We start from the raw sequence: 20,730 nt of genomic DNA, 5'->3' as shown, positions 1-20,730 counted from the left end.
TGTTTTTGATCCATGCCTGCGGATGCTCGTGCAGGGTGGATATTGCAGGGTGCCGGTGGTGTACACAGAGGAATCAATGTAAGTTCCTTTGTAGTTCACTCAGTTCATTCATTCCATCCATCACACAATTGAACTTTAAATTCAGATATGCTTCTCTGCGCAACAGTAATGTATCAACATCTCCCCCTCGTGTTGGGGTTTTGATTGCGGACAACACAGTCCACCTGAATTCTTTTTCGGTATGTCCACATTGTTGGAAATGCTGTACCATTGGCGCTGTCAGTATGTTTTGTTTAATTCTGGATCTATGCTGCGCTATTCTTTGGTTGATTTGTTGGGTCGTTTTCCCAATATACAGTTTTGGGCAGGGGCAGGTAATTGCATAAACCAGATTGCGGCTTTTGCAATTGGTGAATTCCTTATGGGTCCATTTAATGGTGTTATACTGGAATTCAACGCCTTCAATCGTGTTGGCACATGAGATACAGGTGCCACATTTATGATGTCCTTCAATGGGTTTTAGCTTCCATATGGCACGTAAGTCAGATTTAGCCTGGCTTGCCCCTAAGTCTGCCCTTACCAGCTGCTGTCCTATGCTCCTGTTTTTAGTAAGAGCAAAAAGTGGTTTATCAAAGGACATGTCTAGACCCGCTACTACATGCCAGTTTTTCATGATTATGGCTTTGAACTTGTTGGTGTAGGGCCCATAGGTTGTCACACATACTAGCTTCTCCAATGGTTCTTTTTGTTTTTTTGTCAACAATTCTTCTCTGGGTGTTATCTGGCTCGTTTGGCGGACTGTTTTAGCATTTTGTCCGGATAACCTCTCTCTTTTAACTGATTACTGAGAATTTCTGCATGTGCTGCAAAGTCCTCATTTCTAGAACAATTCCTCCTAATCCTAAGCATTTGGCTATAAGGGAGGTTAGCTTTTAGGTTTTGAGGATGGTAGCTTTTATAGTGGAGGATTGATTTTTTTCTGTTGCCTTGCGGTGTAATGTGGTGATAAGTTTTTGGTCTTGTGAAAAGACCTCTACATCGAGGAATGTGAGGTGACTTTTACTACTTGAGACCGTGAATTTGATGTCAGGATGTCTCGTGTTTAGCCATTCATGGAATTGAGTCAAGGTGTCTGTCGTGCCATTCCACTGGCACCAAATATCGTCGATGTACCAATACCATGTTATGATCTGATGGCGATAGGGGTTATTTTGGTACACAAAGCGCTCCTCATACAGGGCCATGAAGAGGACCACCATCTCCGGGGCATAAGGACACCCCATGGCGGTCCCCTTCACCTGCATGTAGAACGTGTCCATGAACCGAAAGTAGTTCCTCTTTAATGCGATCCTAGCAAGATCTATGATAAATCCTGTGGGCACTCTTTGTGGTTTAGGACGGGTTTCTAGGAAATATTCCAGGGCTTCTAAGCCTTCCTCCTGAGGGATTTGTGTGTATAGCGAAATGACGTCAAAAGACACCATTAGATGCTGGCTTTCATCGAACATGGACCCTTCAATTTTATTTATGAAGTCCATAGTGTCCCTCAAGTACGATTTAACTTGGCCCATGAATGGTTTGAGGAACACGTCGACATACTTTGCCAATGGTTCCAGTATCGAACCACAACCGGAGACTATTGGCCTTCCGGGTGGTTCGTTGGGATTTTTGTGCAATTTAGGTAGAAAATAAATTACTGGAATCCGTGGTTTCTTTTTTGAAGGATACTCAAATTCTTTGGGGCCTAAAACACCCAAATCAAATCCTTCAGTTAGTTTTGTTTGTATTTCACTCTGAATTTGAGTTGTGGGATCTTCACTCAATACTCTATACCCATCGGTTTGATCAATATGTTTGCGTGCTTCTTTAACATATTTATCTTTGGCCCACACCACGAATGCTCCCCCCTTATCGGCGGGTTTTACTACTATTGTGTCGTCATTTTTTAGATCCATGACGGCTGTTTGTAGTTCTTTTGAAATGTTTTTTTTGAAGAATATTTTTTGTTTGCCCAACTGTGTGATGGATGAAAGAACTGCTTGTTCAAAAGCTATTATTTCTTTGGGAACTGTCTGTGGAGGAGGAATGAATGTGGACTTCTTCGCGAGACCCGAAGGCTCGCTTGGACGTGTGTCTTCCTTGTTGTGAAAGAACGCTTTTAATCGCAATTTCCTACAGAATTCGAGTGCCTCAATTTTTAGATTGGTCAAGTCAGTATGAGTAGCTGGAACAAATTTTAAACCTAACTCTAACTCTAACTATTTTCTGAATTAGCCACATAATTCAGCATCTTCTCCCTAATCTGCAGATCTGAACATAAAAAGTCTTGTTTCTAGCTCAGACGGCCCAAACAATACTAAAACTGCAGCAACAAGTGTTACAGCGTGTTGGAAGGCCCTTTGCAAACCTAGAATGGTCACTTATTGCTAAATGTGGGTGTTAAATTGGTACTGATGGTGTGCAAGCCACTCGTGATTCCTTCTGCGCCTCACTTGACACTTTCTGCATTTCTGTTGCTTCTTTCTGCACATGTCTTTCTTTTTCTGCATTTCTCTTGCCTCTTTCTGCAAATTTCTTCTACTTTCTGCATCACTCTTGCCTCTTTCTGCATGTCTATTGCCTCTTTCCGTACCTCATTTGCTTCTTTCAGCAATTCTTTTGACTCTTTCTGCACTTCTCTTGCCTGTTTCTGTACCTCGCTTGCTTCTTTCTGTACCTCTCTTGCCTCTTTTTGCACCTCTCTTGCTTCTTTCCGCTCCCCTGTTGACTCTTTCTGCACCCCTCTTCCCTCTTTGTGCAACTCTCTTGCATCTTTGTGCAACTCTCTTGCCTCTTTCTGCACCTTTCATGCCTCTTTCAGCACCTCTGTTTCTTCTTTCTGTACTTCTCTTCCTTTTTTCTGCACCCTTCCTGCCTCTTTCTGTACCTCTTTTGCCTCTTGGTGCACCCTTCCTACCTTTTTCCGCATACCTCTTGCCTCTTTTTGCGACCTCTATTGGTTCTTTCTGCACTGCTCTTGCCTCTTTCTGCACTTTTGTTGCTTCCTTCTACACCTCTGGTGCTTCTTTCAGCAATTCTCTTGCCTCTTTCTGTACTTCGCTTCCTTCTTTCTGCATCTTTCCTGCCTCTTTCTGTGCCTCTCTTGCCTCTTTGTACATCTCTCCTACCTCTTTCTGCACTCCTCTTGCCTCTTTTTGCACCTCTATTGGTTCCTTCTGCATTGTTCTTGCTTCTTTCTGTATCTCACTTGCCTCTTTCTGCACTTCTCTTACTTCTTTCTAAACCTCTGTTGCTTCTTTCAGCAATTCTCTTTACTCTTTCTGCATTTCTCTTGCTTGTCTCTGCGCTTCTCTTGTGTCTTTCTGCACCTCTGTTGCCTCTTTCTGCACCTCTGTTGCTTCTTTCTGCACTCCTCCTGCCTGTTTCTGCACCCCTCTTCCCTTTTTGTGAAACTCTCTTGCCTCTTTGTACACCTCTCTTCTCTCTTTCTGTAACACTCTTGCCTCTTTATGTACCTCTGTTACTTCTTGCAGCCATTCTCTTGCCTCTTTCTGTGCTTCTCTTGCTTGTCTCTGCACCTCCTTTGCATATTTATGTATCTCCCTTGCCTGTTTCTGCACCCTCTTACCTATTTCTCAACCTCTTTTGCTTCTTTCTGCACTTCTCTTGCTTCTTTCTGCACTGCTCTTGCTTCTTTCTGTACCTCTGTTGCAAATGTCTGTATCCCTCTTGCATCTTTCTGCATCCCTGTTCCCTCTTTCAGCACCTTTCTTGCCTGTTTCCGCACCTCAGTTGCTTCTTTCTGCACTTCTCTTTTCTCTTTCTGCACCTCTGACTTAGAGGTTGTTTTAATCCCCCTACCCTATTTTGTACTAGGTCCTTACAGGGGAAGTCATGCCAATCACATGGGTACCCCAACCCATTGTGTACCCTAGTGTATGTAGATGTTTTCACTGTATTCTAAGTGTCTTTCAGGATAGCTCTGGCTCCAGACCTGGATAGTCAAAGTCAGTGACCACCAGTCAGCAAAAGTTGGGGGTACAGGATGACGTTTCAACAAGGCCTCTTTCTGCACCTCTGTTGGTTCTTTGTGCATATCTCTTGCTTCCTTCTGCACCTTTTTTCATCTTTTTGCACATGTCCTACCTCTATAGGAATAGTTAGAAATTAGCATTTAAAAAACCTTTGAAATTCACTGTAAAAAACATAGGTTTCAAGGACGTTATAGTAAGTTGGACATTTCACTTGTACAAAACCAGAGAAATTAAGCCGTTACAGTTAGTTGACCTCCGCAATGCACTGCTGATGACGTCACATATTACATTATTCATAACACGGTCAGTGACATCACTGATGACATCACTGGTGATCATCCACGTGATAATCTGATGCACCTCCTCACACCCTAAGTTAACCTTTGGTACACCCACTCTAAAATACATACGATCATTTTCAAAACCATAGACACACCAATACCAGTTACTACTTACCAACTCACTGATTCCAAGTTCTACTCACATGTTCACTCATCCACCTATACAGTCACTCAAACCTGTAGTCACTTATCAATACAGTACTATCATTTGCACTCATACACCTATACAAACACTCACACATCGCCACTCATCCATAGAGTTACTCACACACCCAGTCAATCATGCAAAGAATCATTCACACTCCCATTTACTCACCTATACAGTAATATGCACACCACCTCACTTATTCATACAGATACTAACACATACTTACTCTCTTACACAATCACTGATACAAGCACACAATCATCCATGCAGCCATTCTCACAATTACTCACTCTCACATATAGGGATTGATATACCCCCAACAATCACATATGATGCCTTTCACATATGTATTTACTCACACATGTACCACTGAGACATGTGGCCACCGAGCAGAGCTCCCCATAGTAGCTCCTGAGCTTGGGATAATTTTGTTGTGTAAATCCCTGGTTATACCCCGATCCACCCTCCCATCCCACAACTACGAGGAAAGAAAGGTGGCTGCAACACTACCATCCCTGTTACACCCTGCAAAATAGAGATTTGGAGCAGAAATCCTACCTGAAGATTTTTGCCAAAGTCGACACCTCCCCGAGACTGCCTCTGACCCAAGAGGTGTTCTGAGCCTCCTGTGTCCTGGTTGGAGTGAACGGAGAGTCCCGCCGCCATTTATACAGGGTGAGTCTCCTCTTGCCTCACATCGCGCTTGATCCCAGAGTGGATTCCGGGAAATACCAAATCGATCACTCCACCCCCACCCGTCCGCAACAGTAGAGACCCTGGCTTGCTGGCTCAGATTTCATCTGTGGTGGTGCTGATGATCACCGCACTGGGGCTTGGAGTGTGCATGCTTCAAGGAGCTGAGGCATAAGCTCGCTCCTGGTCACAAACGCTGAGCGAATACGGTCCAACAGGACTGTCCTCGTGAGGCCCTGGGAGTATTTCTGGCCATATGTTCCTCCTGACTTGATCCAGAGGAGTCCTGACCGGCTGCGCCTGCTAAGTGCATTGTGGGTCCTGTCCTGGAAGCTGAACGGATACCCCCCCACCCCCACTGATGGTGGCAGCATACAGAGTGGCAGGTGGTTGCTGGGATAGACCAACTGTGCCTTTTGACCTGCCTAGGGCCTCACTAGCCTCCCTGCCTGTGAAGTACGTGGAATGCCAAGAAGGATCCGCACCACCAACGCCCTAGGGTCAATCGGCTAATGTGGTGTCTTCTGGCTGATGTGGCACTGCACTTCTGTTCGTGGCTCCCTCCGGCTGCCCACTACTGGTTTGACCGGCTGACTGCCTCCCCCCATCTGCAACCCCTGGAGATAAGAAAACTACAATCTCCCATTCATTAACTATATGGTTGGGATTTGAGCCCGCATTGTGGCTGGCCCTATCCGTCTAACCGCCTTGGCTGATTGGTGGTTTTACCATAGTTTCCCCACATCCAGAGCTAGGGTTGGCTCCGATAATGATCCGCGCACGTGTATTACTGGGCAGGTCCTTTTTGAGATCTGGTCCGGCAACCTGGGCTTGCTATTTCCCCTACTGGAATATATCTTTGAGACTGTCATGGCTAGCGGTATGGTAAAACTGTTGCACCAGCCATATTGAAAGCAATATTTCCCCTCCCTATAAGCACATTGCCTTCTCTCTCTCTCACTACAAAATGGCTGCCGTCCCATCACCCTGTTAACAAATGGCGTGGGAAAGAGGACAAAACATTGGAAACTCACAAAAGACTACATCTGCTAGATAAACTGGAAACTGACAAAAGACGAACTAGCCCCGACCAAATGGTGGTCATCTTGGAATGGCTCTGACCCTCTTTAGTTGTCACTGAAGGATCTGTGGGCTGGGAACAAATATAGGAACCTTACTTTGTACCTACATATATTTATATTGTATATACTACTTATATTATCACTAATATACTAAAGACTAAGACTAGACTACTTTTCCAACAAAACCTTTCTAACACCCAGCCGTCTTGAAAGACCTTCAAGGGACAGCCATCCTGAAATTGTCCACGTGACCACAGTCCTACACCTTCACCCCCAGCCAATCAGATCAGACCGAGACCTGAAAATGCCCACTGTCACTCACCCTACTTAAATCCAGGAGCCACCTGAACCCTTCACCTCTCTTCCACCTGAACGACCCTCTACCCTAGACCTGTCCCATACCCAAACATTCTGTGGCCACCATCCCTGCAGTTATCCATCAACCTAGAAACCCCACCTATATATCCCATTCCTCTCCACCCCTTACTCAGGAAGATGTCAACCAACATAGGACCCCACCAGAACTCCCCATTAAGCCCCACTCCCCTACTTCTCAACAACCTGAAACCCCATGGCCCCCACTCCTTCTCCATCACCTACCCACCCAACCTCTCAGCTAACGCCACCAAAATCTTTAAACACAGACTACTCAAAGAACACCCTGAAATACTCATAGCTGACCTCTACCATAACTCCTCCAAAGGTAAGACAAAAACAGATCTCATCTTCTACACCCCCCAGTCCAATGGAAAAATAAACTAGCTAACCACTTGCATAATACCAAACCCCCCAACAGCCCCTATGGCCAAATAGTGATTATCTCCAAGTCCTCTCCCTTCAGAATCGATGCCACCATAACAGTATACAGAAATGGCAAAGTCATTGTTCAAGCCGACGACTTCAACCTGCACCAATTTGAACTCGTCTTCACCAAGCTGCGAAACATCATCTCTACCCTGTCCAACCACCCCACTCCTTCCAAACACACCCCCAGAACCTGACCCAAGAAAGAACGTCCATGAAACCTAACGCAAGCCCTCAACGTCTGAACGCCTCAGATCTACACCACACCCCTCGCCAGATCCCTCTTTACCCTCCACTCCACTCCCATCCCCACAATCGCTCCTCCCACCTTGAGACATCACATCCAGACCCACCTCCTCTCCCCACCCAGAACACCTACCCCAATCTCCCTACCCACGCCAACCAGAACACCCACCTCACCAACGCCCAACCCTCAAACAAAACACTAATATACTTGAGACGCACCCTACACAACCCCCACTACCGCCCATCGAAAGACATTTGTCTCTCCATATTCCCCAATCCTACCAGCCCTCAACCCTTTTGTCCCAACCCACACCCTCAGCCGGAACTACCCCCAAGCCCCTACCCTCCCCTAATCCTATCACCCCTCAACCCTCCTGTCCCAACCTACACCCTCAGCTGAATATCCCCCAAACTTTCCCCCCTAATCCTACCACCCCTCGACCCTCCTGTCCCAATTTACACCCTCAGCTGAATCTGCCCCAACCCAACCCCTCCCCTCCCCTTGCCACTACCACCCCTTGACCCTCCTGTCCCAACAGACGCCCTCAGCCGAATCTTCCTGCCAACCCCTCCCCTCCCCCTAACCCACCAATCCCTTGACCCTCCTGTCCCAACCTACACCCTCAGTCGGATCTACCCCCAATCCCGCCCCTCCCCCTACTCCAAACATAGAGTCAATGTAGAACTAACTGTACGGCTCACACGGATAAAAAACAACTTAACACCCTCTTAACAAGGACCCCCAAGCACCTCATAACCATAACTGAAAACCTATCCCTTCTCCATAGCCAACTCAACACAATCACGCAGGGCATAAACACAATCCTTCTCAATACCAAAGCCCCCGTCCCCACCCAACACCCCATACTCTCCTCACTCACAAGCATCAGTGAGCCACCTCAACTGCCCAATCACCAGACAACCGGTTGGTGCTCCACCCCTAGCAATACCCAATCTCTCAGACCTAGAAGAGTGAATCCTGAGATGTCTGTGAGAGAGGCAGCGACTCTAGCTAAAACATACGACCCCAGAACAACCCAAACCCCCACTCCAACATACAGGTAATCACCGGAATAGGAAAAGTCAACAACCAACCTAGATCTACAATACCTCCCTCCTAGCACACAACCATTCCCCAAGCTCCCCCCTCCTTTCAAAACCTTTCCAACAGCGGCAAGATAAACTGCATGCTTATAAACTTCAGATCAGTCAAGCACGCAATAGAGCTGGCTGATGCCATACTGAATCACGACGTTGACATTGCGTTCCTCACCGAAACCTGTCTCAATGAAACATCCTAAGTATCCGTTCCTTGACATTCTTGTCCCCACTGGATTCTCCATAATTAAAAAAGACATAATTGACCAACGCTGTGGCGACATTGCCATTATCCATAAGAACACAATCAATTTAGTTGAATTCAAAACCCACTCCTTCTCTACCTTCAAATACCGCTAAACACACATAATAACACAACAAAGTAACACAATACCATCTCATCTACCATCCCCCTGGAAATTAATCTGCCTTCGGAGAACAAATATCAGACCTACTTACACATTGCTCCCTAGCCAACACCAACAAAATCATTCTGGGTGACTTCAACCTCCCCCGTAATAACGAAAAGGACACTGTTATACAGTCACTAAATGAACTCCTTCTCACAATTGAGCTCACCCAACACTGCAAGGGTCAAATTCACAACAAAGGTTCCACCCTTGATGCAATCATAGCCAAAAATGAAACAATAACATCCTCCCAATCAACAGGTCAGACCACCACAGCATTATAGTCAACATCAATTAAACCCAGCTCCCCCAGTCAAAACACAAATTACCCATCAAAGGAGAAGAAACCTCAATGCCATCCCCCTCCCTGTCCTTGAAGAAAACATAACTCCCACCCTCCACAGACAACCTCAACGCGGTCAAGCTCACTACACTGTACAACAGGACAAAGACAACTGCTCTCGATCAACTAGCCCCCTGAACCTAAAAAGAGTAAGAGACTTCCCCTCTAGAGCCTGGTTCAACAAAAACCTCAACTCCGCAAGAAGAAAAATTAGAACCGCTGAGAGACTCTGGAGAGGAAACCCATCCACAACCAACCTCCTCCAGCTCAGAAAAGAATGCAGCAATTGAAAAAAACACATAATCAAGGAAAAAGCCTTCTTCTTCCAGAGCGCACTAGATAAAGGCAAAATTTGCCCCAAAGAACTTTTCAACATCATCCAGAAACAGACCTCCAAGCCCATCAAAGCAGACTCCCCTGCCTCCAAACTTCAGCGTAACAACCTGGCCAAATTCTTCAATGACAAAATCACCTACATTGAGCTCTCCCTAGACCAGCACCCTCAACCCCAACACAGCAAATCCTCAACCATAACCATACCTAACCCAACCCCAGTTCACATTATGCTCCCCAAAGACGGGACCCTTCTTCTGTCAACAATCAATCTTCCCCCAAGTGTTGGAAGGACTTCAAACCTCTCTCCGAAGAGGACAATTCCAATGTTGTTGTATTTACTTTATTCAATGGAAAATTCATCATAAAAGTATACAGTTTATACAGCACATTAAAAAAATAAAAGAGTAGGGGCTCAACACTCGTATATATGCAAACATCCTCATATACTACTCAGTTTAAATTATATAAAATCAAGCTCAAAGCTTGTTACATAAAAACCATAAAAAACACTTCATGCCATAATGCTGCCGTCGGTTAGGTTAAATGGGTGGAACGCTTGGCCCTCCTAGTGCGGGTCTGCCATGCACTACCCAAAAATTTGGCTACCCCACACACCACAGCAGTAGAAGATGTGTCAGTACGGAGGACCCTTAGGGCCATTTTGTGACATCTAAGGCCCAGCCCCATGCATAGAGGTTTTAACCATGTTTTCCTAGCAACCCTATAAGCCGTGCAGGCGAACAAAAAGTGCGCTACTGACTCATTAGGGGCTGCACAGCCGGGGCATGATTTAGGGAGAACACCTTTACTTTTCCACCCAGAAGAAAAGTCATTCACCGGCTAAGTCCCGTGCCTGAATTTAAGGTAAAGTGCTCTGTCCAGGGGTTTCTCTATAAAATCAAGGAAGGGTTCCAATTTTCTTATCCATTTGATCTCCAGAAATCGCTAGGAGAGGGGCCACCCTTCACTCGTGGGTATGGCCGTCTCCTGTACCCAGTCCCAATAGAGTTTCTTAATCACTGCCTTAGGGGACGGAGTTTGGCTCAGCCATGATTCGCTTAGGCCCAGTTGCACAACCAGCTGTCTCAGGTTGCACAGCCACTTAATTTTGTTACCTGTGTTGAGCAAGATAAGTTCATCTAGAGCTGCAGCATAATTATGTAGCTCCTGGGTCCTTCTTAGTCGCACCCAAAAAAGTAGTGGGCGCAAACGTACTTTATCTTTAAAGGTGCACCTACCCAGGTCTAGCCGCAGCGGGATTAGCGGGGTGGAGACTGGGAGGGCCACCAGATCTCGCATAAATTTATTTTTCGATGTGGCTAGCTCCGTTATGTTCTCGAACCCCCATAACTCAGAACCGTATAGAGCTGCCGGTAATACTTGGCCATCATATATTGCAAGAGTCGGAGCCACAGGTTTACTCATCGACTCCTGCTGTTCTCTTAATACCACCCTGAGACTCTTTTGTGGTTTATTAACATTTTGGCCAAGTGATCTTTCCATTTCATCCGGCTATTTACCCTGACTCCCAGGTAATCAAAAGAATCAACCAGCTCCAAGGGGACACCATTAAGCAAAATGTTGTTCCTGAATCTCTTGGAAGGTGAAATAGCCATAAGCTTTGTTTTAGAGGTGTTGATGGTGAGGCCTCTATCAATGCAAAACTCACTAAAGCGGTCCAGGAGTTTTTGGAGACCTATGGGGGATTTAGAGATCAAGATGGTATCATCCGTGAAGAGTAGAGTAGGTGTTTTTTCCCCCGCCAGGGATGGTGCATCTGCCGCTTCCTCCCTCAGGTGGTCCACCACACCATTCACAAAGAGGGAGAAAAGGGTCGGTGCCATAACACATCCCTGGCGGACTCCACTCCTCACGGGCACCCTCTCTGTCAGTTGCCCCTGGGTGCCCCATCTGATCCTCGCATAATTCCCTTCACAATAAAACCCAAAAGAGCCTTTGGAAAACCCATCTTCTTCAGGATGTCCCACAACCTTGCCTGTGGAACCAGGTCGAACGCCGTTTTGAGATCTATGAATGCCAAATAAAGGCTACCGTTGTTGATAGTCACGGCCTTCCAATAGATCGCAAAAAAACAGAAGACCTGGTCCATTGTGCCCACCTTCTGGCGAAACCCTGCTTGGAAGTGGGAGAGAATGTGCTCCTCTTCCATCCAGACACCCACCCTAGAAATGATGACCCTGCCAACCACCTTCTGGATCACGTCAATCAGACTGATCGGTCTGTATTTGGCAGGGTCATCTCTAGGGCCCTTTTTGTAGACTGTTACCACCTCTGCTCCCTTCCATGAATCTGGCACCGGGTACCCCTTGGCGATCAGATTCATTATTACGGCAATAAGTCTGGCACAGGCATCAGGATCATTCAGGAGAAGATCTCCTGGTATCCCATCCTGGCCAGCTGCCTTCCTGGGGGTCAGATGTTTAATAGCCAGAATTACTTCAGAGGGCAGAAATGGTTCTTCAAACTCCAGTTGAGATTGAATCCTAGGTTCTGAATCAGGGGGAGATGAACCTAACACTTCTCTCCCACCGTACAGTGCAGAGAAGTATGAGTACCATTGGTGTTCCGTTATATGGTTAGCAATAGGTGGTGTACTTTGCTGCCTAGCCTTATTAATCAAATCCCAGAACAGCGTGGCATTTTTCTTATTGGCAGCAGATTAAAGATCCTGCCAATATTGTTCCTCCCACTCTTGTTTAGCCAACACTAACACCCTCGCATAATTCTTCCTAGCCGCTCTAACTAGTGATGGATCCTTTTGAAGTAGGGCGACTGTTAGCTCCTTCCGTTTCGCCTTGCACTCATCTGAATACCACGGGTTCCTGGTTGTAGCTGGTGTATTATTCACTCTACCCCTTTTACCCTGAACTACAAAGTATTGTCCTACATCCTCTATTGTGTTCTTATAAGCCGAGGAGAAGGCCAACCCTGGGGAACTAACACTTCCTAGTTCAAGATTCTCCAACTCTAATGTCAATTCTGTTACATGGTCCCTAATCCTCTCCAGGTTTCCTTCCTGGAGCTGAGCCTTCTCCCATTTCAACCTGCGGTTACCATTATAAGGGATGACGTCATTGGTTGTCCTCAAAGGGACATTATGCCCACTTCCATTTAATTTACCCCACCTTAACTTTGTACATAAGGGATTGTGGTCACTATCCTGCGAAGGTACGACCTCCATATCTATTAAGTCGCGCCACAATGTAACGTCCAGTAAGATATAATCTATCCTGGACGGGCCATTAAGCCAATTAAAGGTCATTGCTCCAGCGCGATCGGAGATTGTCCTGCCATTTAATGCTCTTAAATTAAATTCCATGTTCAGTGCATTGATCTGTATTGCCCTTGCTGACCATTTTCTAATTGGCGCTAATGAGAGGGCTGGTATAGACCATCTAGAGTCCTCCTCCTCTATACCCAGGGGATCCTCCCTAGATAGGGGTTCAAATGTACAATTAAATTCCCCTCCCATTATGATTTTAGAGTTTGGGGGGCATTTGGCTAATACCTGTTCTAAAATCGACAATTTACATGGGTTTGTATCCCCCGTACTCCATCTAGAATAGATATTAAATAGGTGTATCCTACTCCCCTTAGTATGCCCTGCGAATGATATATGTAGGATATCTCTAGTAGCTACTTCATGGCTGGTAATGACCCAATCCAATCCGATTTTTACCCAGATATGAAGTCCACCCGCCGGTCTACCACTGCCACAGCTTACTGCGGGCACAAAGAATGTTGTGTAGCCAGATTTATGCACTGGGAGTAGGCTCCAAGTTTCTTGGAACATGCATACATCGAACTTCTCGATGTGATTGCCAACTCCAAAACCTCCAACCACTATGCTGACTCTCTACCCGCCTCCCTGGCTAAGAACCTCAACCTCACCCTAACCTCACTGTGGACAAAGATCATCAACAGCTCCCTAATCAACGAACTGATGCCTGACTGCCTCAAACAAGGCCAATTAACCCCTGTTCTAAAAACAACAAATGCTTACCCGAATGACCTCAAAAACTTCAGGCCCATCACCAACCTTCCTTTCCTAGCTAAAATCCTGGAGAAATGTGTTCTCGCCCAACCGAACCAACACCTGGAATCGAACAACCTACTTGACTCATATCAATCCGGGTTCAGAAAGGGATGCAGCATGGAAACAGCTATACTGAGCATAACCAATGACATTCACAACTCCCTTGATTTTAACAGATGCTACCTACTTGTCCTCCTCGACCTATCAGCTGTTTTTGACTCGGTAGACCACAAGCTACTCTTAGACACCCTACAAAAGCATATTGGAGCAGATGGCAATGTCTTAAAATGGTTCTCCTCATTTCTACATTACCGCTCCCAAGTCATAAAATCAAAAAATTGTTGTCTGACACCTCCCCCCCAACTCGAGGTGTCCCCCAAGGCTCAGTCCTCTCCCCCACACTCTTCAACATTTACATGGAACCGCTCACCACCATTCTAAAACAAGCAAACATCGCCTACCACCTCTATGCTGACTAAACCCAGCTGTAGCTCAAGATATCCTCCCTCAATGACATCCTACGACTCAACTCCATGCTATCAAAGTAGAAAATTGGCTAACACTCAACCACCTCAAATTCAACCAAGAAAAAAAACAAAATCCTTGTTTTCTCCAATCAAGAACAACACCTTCAAATCCAAGAATGGATAAACAACTTTGACTCTCTAAACTGCAAACTTACTCCAGCCATCTCAGCTAAGTCTCCAGGGATCTCTCTAGACCAAAGTCTCAACTTGAGCTCCCACATGAACTCCACAGCAAAAGGCACCCTCTAAAACTGAAACTCCTCAACAAAATCAATCCTTTCATACCCCACAATGACCTAAAAATAGCAGCCCCATCTTTAGTTTTCTCCAGACTTGACTATGGAAACACCACACTAACTGGGACTGCTAAAACACACATAGCCCCCATGAGAACCACCCTAAAACCAACCGGAAAAAAGAATGCTCACTGGCACCAAGAAATATGACCACATAACCCCTGCATTACAGGAACTAAATTGGTTACCCATCAAAGCATGCTGCTCTTTCAAAACTGCCTGTCTCACCCATAAAGCCTTGCACACAGGCAAACCGGACTACCTTGCAGCAAAACTCACAAAGGCGGGACAATCAAGAAACTTAAGAAGCTCCAACACGCTCCTCTTAATCCTCCCAAAAAGACAAACAAAGAGACCTCTCCCGCTCCTTCTCAGGGAATGCCTCAAACATCTGGAACTCTCTCCCTACCCACATCAGGAATAACCCCTCCTTCACAAACTTCAAGAGACAAGAACTTCTTCTCAAGCGTTATCTCTATGCATCTGGTCAATGACTGTGATCTATGTGACCTCCAGTACTATAGATGCTAGTCACTCGATTATAACGTTTATGTTCCTATACTTGTATGCAGCTGTAAAGCGCTCTGATACCCCTCAGGTCATGTAAGCGCTATATAAAACTCCAAAAATCAAATAAATAATAAAAATCCATTCACTCATCAACACACCCATACACACTCACCCACTCCTACATTCCTTCGCAGATGCACTCTTCAACCCAAAGACCCAGTGAATTACTTTCTCACACATCTATGCACATTCTCAAACACCCCCACCCACCCACACAGACACTCAGGGACCAATACAGATACTCAGACAACCAATCAATAATCCATATAGACGTGCACTACACTGTTTATTATTGTGGTCCTGAAGAAGCTCCAATCACCTACGGGCAACAGAGGCGCGAAACATGTTGGCCTTGACTTTTGACACCTAGGCCGAATGGGCCCTTTTGGGGTGTTACCCAGGAGCGGTTTCCATGTAGCAGCTGTAACCACTTTGAGGGTTTACAGACCCGCCCGGGCTGGGTTAAGAGGGTTCTCATTTTAATCTTTACTTATTATAGCACGTGCACTACACTGTTTATTATTGTGGTCCTGAAGAAGCGCCAATGACCTACGGGCAACAGAGGCGCAAAACATGTCGTCCTTGACTTTTGACACCGAATGGGGCCCTTTTGGGGTCAGTAATTTTTTACACTATCACGTGCACATAAATTGATTTACCCAATCCCCACACACCCGCATGCAACATCCGGCAATCCTCAAAAAAGATCTCCGATAAAGTGACCCTTCGGGGGACCCGTAGGGAATTGCAGCACCGGCCCTACGAGGAGCAAACGCCCGATGATGAAGCATGACACCCCCCGGGTTGTGTGAGGGCAGCAGAGGATGTAGAATTATTTTCCCTCTCACATTAGGACATTTTCAAACCTAGGATTACTTTAGTCTACCTTCTTTCTTACTTTCTCTTTGTTCTAAAATATGGGTGACTGTTAGCACCCCGATTCATGGGTGACTTTTGCACCGTTTTTAGTGACTTTTTGCACCTTGATACATTGGTGACTTTTGCACCCTTGTTGGTGACTGTTTGCACCTTGATCTATGGATGACTTTTGCACCCTGATCTAGGAACTTTGTCCTCCTTTTGATAAATAAATTGACAGAGTTAACTAACAAAATGGCTTTGGCAGTGGACGACAATGGAATGACCACACTCACATCCAGGATTTATTCACTGGGCAACATTGTGTCTTCTGTAATAGATATAATGGAGCAGGATCTGTCCATCTTACAATGGGCAATCGCAGGTTTTTTTAAATTGAATTTTATATAGCACGAACTAGACCGGAGACATCAGGTATCAGAGTGCTTTACATAGCATCTGTTTTATTATAAAAGGACACATACATTGTTGTTAGGCACGGGGAGATTAAGTGAGTGGCCCAGAATCACAGGATGTTGAGCGTCGTTGCCGAGACACGAACCCGGGTCCCCCGCTCTAGCCATAAGGCTACATCCTCTTTCTCAACAAAGAATTGTGTTGTGTATTTATTTATTACATTGTGTATGCTAATTTTTCAAAGGATGGGGAGTGTTGCCTATATTGGCTTTATTAAGCTCACGGTGTGGGCCACCTAAAAGAGCAGCCACCTTAGTGCCACTTAGGCACACCTCCCTCTAGTCTTGGGATGCTTGGATGGAGTCCCACACCCAGATGCGCGGGCCACATCAGTTCCGGTGCACAGAGGGTTAGGGAAATGTAGTTATACCTGCCACCACCTACCCGGTGCCCTCTTTGTGGCCAGACACCCATCTCCCACCCTACCGCATACCCCGTGTGTTGGCTTGGGAGCACAGTTAGGTAGGACTATTTAGTGTTTTTGTTTGCAGTGAAGGCGGAGTTACAGGGCGATCCAGAGGGGCAATGGTACAGAAGAGTACCTCTTCTGGAGCACAAAACGAGTGCCTGTGCCAATCCCTAGGAGTCTCTACGGCAGTACCCTGGAGAAAGAATCATTGGCAGTTACGATCCATTCTATTATTAAGCTGGACGGTACAATCATTGCGATCGGGTTACGTGCCCTGGCAATATATCAACAGTACATCTTTGTTCTCTGCATGTAACTTACCAGAAAGCCAGACAACAATGGCACAAAGAGATGCAAAATATACGATGCTGGCATTGAAAAATTAGACCAATTATCTTTTACCGTCACCATCCACAGAATGGTATATTTATGGCCATATAACATGGCCAGTAACAACTTTTCAATTTCAATATTGCCTAGAATACCACCAGGTAGGCAGATATGAAGCAATAGGTAAGGACTACATCCATGAACCTTGGGAATTACTGTATAGATTTAGATGCAGAATAGGGACACTGAAGTGTTTCTCAGTGGTACAGACTGCGAGACTTCATGAAGTGGGTCTCTACTTTGCGAGGATATTATGCCGCATGGGCCTGTAAAGGTTCAGTTGCAAACTTATCCTGTCATTTAAAGGGATCCCCAGCTGCTGTGGTTAATCCAGTATTCAGGCTGCTCTCGAATGGGAGTTACTTAATGCTGAATGATCATGGTTGTTGTGGGGGGCTTCCAGGCATCACATATTTAGTCACAGTAAGTTCCAGGGTTACTTGTTGTATGCAAGTATTGTTTTCACTGATCCACACAGTCAGAGAGGCACCCTCATGGCTTTTGTTGAAAGTTTCCTTTATACAGTTTGATTCACTGAGCCGAGTGAAAGCCATGCTTTAAAAAAAAAGGATGTATCCTTAACATCAGCCCGAGGGACTTCAGGTTGCAAGGTCCTCAGCGGAGATACAGGCACTAGAGCAAACAAATTAACCCATTCCATTTCGGAGCAATGGTAAACCACATCTTTAGCATTTCTGATACAAAGGGTATGGTACACATATTTATTACCATATGTTCTGGACTAATAATCACCTTCCAGACAGTCTTCAGAGTGATTCCAGCTTTCATACATGTTTGTATTTGGAAGCGTTTTTGAAGGGTTTCCACTAATCCTGCTACTGGTACTGGGAATCCTGATTTTAATTTTTCTGCTATGCAATGGATGTCCGACGTTGCAATGAACGCATGGTACTCCATCTGGACACACCTCGGCTTCGAGAGCTAAGCGAGAATTGGTTCCTATCATTCCGGCCAGTCTGGATTAACTGTGTCTTGCCTGATCTTTGCTGCTTATACTGTTGTGTTCTATCTAGGACCCCGATCAATATTGTGACCTTATGCCCCTATACGGCTATAATCAATACATATCCCTATAATGGCATAAACGATCAGAGCCATATTTCAGTAACTCGTCTCTGCAGCTCATTACAGTACATGACACAGCAGAAGCCACTTCCTCAGATTCCTAGATAACACACCGAGTTCTTTCGACAGCTCAAACTCCCAGCAACCTGGGAAAGCCCCGCTTGCTTTGTTTTGATTAGTAATAGAACTCTTGCGAGCACTGTAAGAATGACCAGTTCTTAGTGACATCTTTATTGACGTCTTATGTCCAAAAACTTACGTAAAACTTGGCACCTTTCAGGTATAAATAATACCGACTTTGCCTTAAGCAAACACAACGGTGGTGGTGAATACTGGAGCAAAACAGCTGTCCCTTGCAGAGCCCAGCAGATGCGAGAAGCACACGGACGCTGCCCCTCCTCCTCCTTGACGCGCTGAGAAAGACGCTGTCTTTTCTCCTGCCGAGAAAATCCAGCTCCGGCGTTTCCAGCCTACCCTTGCGGGTAACTGGAATATCGAGTCCTGAAAGGAGATACCAAACCTCCAACATTATATTCCAGAGGTACGGTGCTGACTAGATCGCATGGCTAAGAAACCATATCAATGCTTTTACAGTATTATTTCGTAATACTCTTTTTACTGTACGTACTTTTTATAATAACAAGTCTTGCAATTGTGGCAATTCATTTCTCTTGCATGAGAAGGAAGACTGCTCAATAAATAATATCTTTTATTGAAAACGCCTGTCTCTCTATTCTCTGCATACTGGTGAAAGCAATTCTGCACAACTGACTGAGTGAAATAGATGTCTATTGTTTCACACGACTCTAGAGATTGGAGCAAAGTTGTCATGTTAATGCGGTTGTCGGAAGCTGAATCCCTTCTTGTCTGAGCCAGGGAAGCTGATTACTTCCTATTCAGTCAAGAAAGTTTCCAGTGACCTCGGAGCTAGCTGGTGCAAACCTAAATTAAGTCTAACATAGTCAGTAGAGACCTAGAAGACCGCACTCCTATGTCGACACTGCTGTTTATGTTATTCCAATGCGCAGGGCCTATAGGGAAAATAGGAACTACACTATACTGTGGACAAGAATGCGTGTTCGATCTCTGTCAAACAGTTCCATTGGTTTTGCCACTGGATGTGGATGTATTGCTGAACCTGTTAAAAGCCTACATAGTGCAGTGTCCTCAGCGTATTCCCATATTGATCTCGGCATTCTTAGAGCAACCACAGGATGATTCAGCTCCTGTTGAATTGGACACAGTCTCTGCTGTAGGCACACAGTCTTTTGATGTTTCAAATGCTTCCTCAGTATCGGCTGTGAGAACTGAAGAAGATCACCTTTGCTCGATTTACCTGATCTGTGAGGTGTTACAGAGAACGTTGTCAGAGGAGGCAAGCAGCAGGGATGTTGCATCTCCCACACAGGAAATATAAATAATTAGCTCTCAGTGTGCTGAGAAAAATTTGGAGTTTTTTCCAAATCAACAGAAAATTTAATTTTAAACAAAATTTGTCTTTTCTCACTGTTACTGAGCACCATGACTTTCAGACGTACTCAGTTGCTCAAACTGTATATGAACATATTTTAAAAGACTTATAGAGCTTTTTTACATATATAATTGACTTATAAAGTTTTTTAAGCATTTTTTATCTAACTTTTAGAAATGTTATCCTGAACATTTAATACTGTTTTTGTGATTGATTATAAAGATATCCCATTTAAGACTTCAAGTAGGATGAGGAGTTGGTGTTATGATTTGTAATGTACCCCAATATAGGCCTGGGTAGTCACCCAACCTTTCATCTACACTTACCGTACGTTTGTACTAAGTAACAGGTATGTGCTGACCTTTTACCTAGTTAGGTGCCTCATAAATATTTTGTGCTTTTCTCTCAAAACTAGCCTAATTTACTATGCATGAGGTTTTTCAGATTCAATGCAGGAGTACCATTTTCTGCATCTCCTGCATAATAACTATTTGTAAGGATCCTCCCTATCATCATCCTCTGCCGACATAACACAGCAAAGTAGAACTCCTGAGGGTACATTTTGGGGTATAAAATAACCATATCTTTGCTGGGAAAGGCAGAGGACACAAGATGCTAAGGTTCCTGCACATAGACACTCCAACACGCAGTGATCTGACATCCCTCGCGGGGTGTCCATCTCGAGACCAAGACGGGTTCTTCGTTCTCTCATTTCAGGTAATGGGGATGGCTCCATCCTAGGGGGATTCTTGGTTATACACCTACAGATATGCTAGGTACATTTAGGTACATCTAGTTAGGGTTAGCATCTTAGGCGTATGCATTATTACTCTCATGTATTTATATGCCTGCATATATTTGTTTTAGCACTATGGTAGGATTCTACCATCTATTTACTCTGTTGGTGCTCATACCAGTATATATCTGTTGCTGTCTTATGGCTGTTGCAGCACACATATATTACACTAGGATGACGCTGGTTCAATAAATGCTTATTCAAAACGTACCCATCATTTATTCTGTGTATCGCTCCAAGACAAAGTGCGTAAAAGTG

The sequence above is a fragment of the Lissotriton vulgaris genome, chromosome 1_1 (assembly GCF_964263255.1).
Source record: "Lissotriton vulgaris chromosome 1_1, aLisVul1.2, whole genome shotgun sequence".
Taxonomy (NCBI): domain Eukaryota; kingdom Metazoa; phylum Chordata; class Amphibia; order Caudata; family Salamandridae; genus Lissotriton; species Lissotriton vulgaris.
Note: the sequence above shows the minus strand (reverse complement) of the source record.